This window comes from Primulina tabacum, chromosome 10, assembly GCF_025594145.1.
Source record: "Primulina tabacum isolate GXHZ01 chromosome 10, ASM2559414v2, whole genome shotgun sequence".
Taxonomy (NCBI): domain Eukaryota; kingdom Viridiplantae; phylum Streptophyta; class Magnoliopsida; order Lamiales; family Gesneriaceae; genus Primulina; species Primulina tabacum.
The window spans coordinates 18,059,323-18,064,713 of record NC_134559.1 but is presented as its reverse complement, the minus strand read 5'-3'; the positions used below and the strand labels follow the sequence as shown (position 1 = coordinate 18,064,713).

General features: G+C 39.5%; 1 long non-coding RNA gene across 1 annotated transcript; it reads left to right on the top strand.

Annotated features, from left to right (window-relative positions):
* The first annotated feature begins 2,680 nt into the window (after positions 1–2,680).
* Positions 2,681–4,922, top strand: LOC142506216 (uncharacterized). The gene is made up of 3 exons (XR_012804544.1): positions 2,681–3,176; positions 4,258–4,317; positions 4,844–4,922. It is a non-coding gene; the product is annotated as an uncharacterized LOC142506216 (long non-coding RNA).
* Positions 4,923–5,391: the final 469 nt, after the last annotated feature.

Sequence of the window (5,391 nt, the reverse complement as noted above, 5' to 3'; positions counted from 1 at the left end):
TGAGCTGAGATCTGATATGATTATTCTAGAGATGACTGATTTTGATTGTATTGTGGGAATTAATGTGCTGAGGAGATATTGTGCGACAGTTGATTGTTATCAGCGGGTGGTATATTTTAATACAGATGAGAAAGAGCGTTGGACATTTTATGGGAAGGGTTCTCGTCCCCGTGTTCCGTTGGTATCTGCCATCTGGATGTCTCGGTTATTGGAGCATGGGCATGAGGGTTATCTTATTTATGCTGTAGATGTGACAGAAAAGAAGAAGTAGGTGGGAATAGAGGAGATACCTATAGTTGCTGAGTTTGCCGATGTATTTCCTGATGAGATTCCAGGCTTTCCACCAGCCCGTGAGGTGGAGTTTGAAATCGAGTTGATGCCAGATACTTCCCCTATTTCTCGTACTCCTTACAGAATGGCACCAGCAGAGTTGAGAGAGTTGAAAGCCCAGTTGCAGGACTTGCTGGACAAGGGATACATTCGCCCTAGTGTATCGCCTTGGGGTGCACCAGTCTTATTTGTGAGAAAGAAAGATGGAACTATGCGGCTTTGTATCGACTATCGACAGCTGATAAGGTAACGATTAAGAATAAATATCCCCTCCCTCGTATTGATGATTTGTTTGATCAGTTACAGAGAACCTCAGTATATTCGAAGATTGATTTGAGGTCAGGATATCATCAGATACGAGTTAGAGAGGAGGATATTCAGAAGACAGCATTCAGGACCAGATATGGGCATTACGAGTTTTTAGTTATGCCGTTTGGGTTGACGAATGCTCCAGCTGTGTTCATGAGTTTGATGAATAGGGTATTTCAGCCTTATCTCGATCGATTTGTTATTGTGTTTATTGATGATATATTGATATATTCCAGGAGTGAGGCTGAGCATGCAGGGAACTTGCGTTCAGTGTTACAGGTGTTGCGAGATAGACAGTTGTATGCCAAACTCAGTAAATGTGAGTTTTGGTTGGATCGAGTGGTCTTCTTGGGTCATGTTATATCGAGAGATGTGATTTCTGTTGACCCAACGAAGGTCGAAGCCGTGTTACAGTGGTCTGCACCTATATCTGTACCTGAGATTCGTAGTTTCTTGGGTTTAGCAGGTTATTATCGTCGATTTATCGAGGGATTTTCAAAGATTGAGGCCTTTGACACAGTTGACTCAGAAAGGTGTGCGATTTCAGTGGTCTGAAGCATGTGAGAGGAGTTTTCAGGAGTTGAAGCACCGACTGACGACTGCACCGTTTTTATCAATTCCTACAGAAAATGAGAGGTTTGTTGTTTATACTGATGCATCATTACATGGTTTGGGATGTGTTTTGATGCAGGATCGACATGTTGTGGCATATGCCTCGAGACAGCTGAAACCACACGAAACAAGGTACCCTGTGCATGACTTGGAGTTGGCAGCCATTATCTTTGCCTTGAAGATATGGCGACACTATTTATATGGTACCTCGTTTACGATTTATACTGATCATAAGAGCTTGAGATTTTTGTTTACCCAGACAGAGTTGAATATGAGACAGAGACGATGATTAGATTTGCTGAAGGATTATGATTGTGAGATTGAATATCATCCTGGTCGAGCCAATCTTACAGCTGATGCATTGAGCCGTAAAGTGAGTTGTACTGCAGAGGATGTGAGTCGTTTATCAGCTATGATGATGTCTTGTTGTTCCTTGGAATATGATTTTTATATCTCGACGACTCCTATCCAGGTATCTACCTTATTAGCTGAACCTGATATATATGGTTGTATTCGTGATGCACAGATGACAGACGAGAGAGTTCAGCGATGGAGGGAGTTAGTTTCTCAGAAACAAGATACTCGTTTTAGAGTGGCTGATGATGGCAGTTTGAGGATGAATGATAGATGGGTAGTTCCTGATATATCTGAGTTGCGCCAGGGCCTGTTGCGGCGTGCACATTGTAGTCGATATTCTATCCACCCTGGTGGCAAGAAGATGTATAAGAATCTACGCTCTCAGTTTTGGTAGAAGGGAATGAAACGTGATGTGATTGATTTTGTACGTCGATGTCTTAATTGTCAACAGATCAAAGCTGAGAGGAGAAGGTCGGGAGGTGAATTGAGGAGTTTAGAAGTGCCGACTTGGAAATGGGAGCACATATCGATGGTTTTGGTGACTCATTGCCAAGAAGCACTGGAACTATTGATGCTATTTGGGTGATTGTTGATCGATTGTCGAAAGTTGCACATTTTATACCCTATAGCATGAGTAGTACGTACTTGACGATGGCACAGTTGTATATACGAGAGATTGTATGGTTGCATGGGATTCCAGTGTCTATTATTTCTGATAGAGATCCTCGATTTACTTCTCATTTTTGGAAAGGATTGCAGACTGCGATGGGGACAGAGTTGAGATTGAGTACGGCTTATCATCTCCAGACAGATGGTCAGACTGAGCGTACTATTCAGACGCTGGAGGATATGTTGCGTGCTTATGTTATGGATTTTAAATCTGTTTGACAGTCATCTATTCCATTGGTAGAGTTTGCGTATAACAATAGTTATCAGAGTAGTATTCAGATGGCTCCATTTGAGGCATTGTACAGGAGACGTTGTAGATCTCCATTATACTGGGATGATGTTGATCGAGCTGCAGTTACCTATCCTGATATGATTCATGAGATAGAACAGAAAGTAAAGTTGATACAGCAACGATTGAAAGCAGCTCAAGATAGACAGGCCGCCTATGCCAATAAAAGACGAAGACCTTTAGAGTTTCAGCAGGGCGATCGAGTATTTTTGAAAGTTTCTCCTTTTCGTGGCACAGTGCGATTTGGCATGAAAGGAAAGTTGGCACCGAGGTATGTTGGCCCGTATGAGATATTGCAGCGGATAGGCACTTTGGCTTATCAATTGGCTCTACCTCCATCTTTATCTGGTATTCATGATGTGTTTCATGTGTCAATGTTGCGGAAGTATGAGCCGGATCCTTCACATGTGTTAGATATTTCTGAGGTTCAGTTAGATCCTGATGTGTCTTATGTTGAGAGACCAGTTTGTATTTTGGATCGATCTGAACGGAAGCTTCGTAGTAAGCTTATACCGAGGGTGAAGGTTCAGTGGGAACATAGAGGTGTCGAAGAGGCCACTTGGGAGACAGAGCGGCATATGAGAGAGCTCTACCCCTACTTATTTTGATGGTATGACGTATCTTTATTTATGCATGTTAATATTGATGTTAATTAACTTCGGGGTGGAAATTCATTTAAGAGGGGTAGAAATGTAATGCCTCAAGTAAATACTACAAGTTGTTGATTTAGTAATGTGAGATTACTAAATAATTAATTAATTTTAAAGAGGGAAATATGACATATGTTGGTCATATGAAGTCCAATTGATTTGAGATTTGGATATAACGTAGAAAACTCAAAGATATAGAAGTTTCATGTTTTGAGTTTTGAAAAATTTAATCGTTTGACTGATCCAAATGGATATACCGGTGTTAAAATGTTAAATATTATATATTATATTATATTATATTATTTTATTAATATAATATAATATAATTTTTTTAAAAAAATAGATAAATATGAATCTTACGTTGAATTCAATTCAACGGAAAGAAAGTTACAGAAGAGAAACAAGAGAGTATAATAGAGTTTTGATTTTCTTTTCGATTTTGTGAATTATCGATTTATCCAATCGACGAACCAACTTCAGTTTTGGGATCGTTGGCACGAGTTCTTCGATTTGAGGTATAAATTTTGTAGTTTTGGTCATGTTTGAAATTCGTCGATTTCTGGAATAAATCCGATAAATTTTTAAATCACACTGAAATTGAATATTGTTGAGTGGTGTATGATCTTAACGAAGTAGAGAAGATTATTGTGTTATTGTTTTGAATTATTCCTAATTTAGTATAATTAGGGATTTTTAATCGTTGGGTTGAGATTGGAGAGTTGTTTGTCAGTTGTTATTAATTCTGATTATATATTCGGAGTCTACGAAGTATAGGCTACACGTTGATATAAAGTTTTCGTAATTTGACGGATGTTGTAAAATAGCCTATTATTTGAAGTTAATTAATTAGGGTGTATTTGATGGTAGTATTGTGAATTAAATACACCATATTATTAAATTCTTGAACAATACGAATTTATAATCGAGTTTTATATTTTGTTGAATTAATTGTTGTTGGGCTATTTGATGTTATATATTGAGGCTGTTATAACTTTGTTGATACGGTGACAATGATCTGATAATTATTGTTGAATTATTTAGATACATCACAAGCCTCAGGATCAAAGAAATAGCCAGATTGTATATATACTCGATTATCAGGTACGTGTTGACGTACGAGCATATGTTGTTATTGTTTAGTATTGATGAATACTATTGTGTTGAACGATGATAAATCACCGGAATTGGGTGATTTGGTATTATATTTGTTGTTGTTTATTATTGTTGATATTGTTGACTATCGTTGTTGGGAGACGTCTCGTTGATGTTGTCACGTTGATGTTGTTCGTTCAACGATATTGTTGTCGTCGGTGTTGGGGTGCGACGTATCGTTGATGTTGTTATTCGTTCGACGATATTGCTGTCGCCGGTGTTGGGGTGCGACGTATCGTCGATGTTGTTGTTCGTTCGACGATATTGCTGTCGCTAGTGTTGTGGTGCGACGTATCGTCGATGTTGTTGCATTTTGATGTTGTTGAGGTTGTTGTTGGCTGATTGTCCAGAAACGGCAAAGGGGGTATTTCTATTATAATTTCAGTTATATTTTATGTTGTTAATATAACTGTTATGTATTACGATGATGATTGTTGTATATGCTCATCCTTTGAGGGATGTTTCTGTTGGGCAGGTTACAGGACTATGCGTGATACAGGATAGTGGTGAAGGACTAGGTGTGTCTAGTCAAACAGTCTTGTATTTGATAGTAGATAGAGATAGTATATCTTATTGTCTTATTTGAGTTGTATGTGTGTATTTATTATACTGTTTCTGCTACACTGACGTAGATAGTGTGGTGATTGCACTATTTTGTCGTATATGCATTATATTATTACGTCGTCGAAAAGAAAAAATTTTATGCATATGACGTCACATGTTGCATGATTACGTGGCGAGATTTGGGGCCCCACAAGGGGAGAGTCCTAGCTAGGCTGGGACTCGAGCCAGAAGCGGGGGAAAGAGTCCTAGCATCGCTAGGACTCCACCCGAGAACCCTGCACAGCTTAATGCAGGGTTGCGCAAGTGTTCAGGGCCTGAGGGGCTCGTTGCGGGGCACGGGCTGGGTAAGGGTGGGTCACCAGGGTTCTAAGGTGGTGCACAACAAGCTGGTTCATGGCTAGGGTCGTCGGCTATGTTCCTAACACAACAAACAAAGAGTCCACACACTTTGAAACTCTC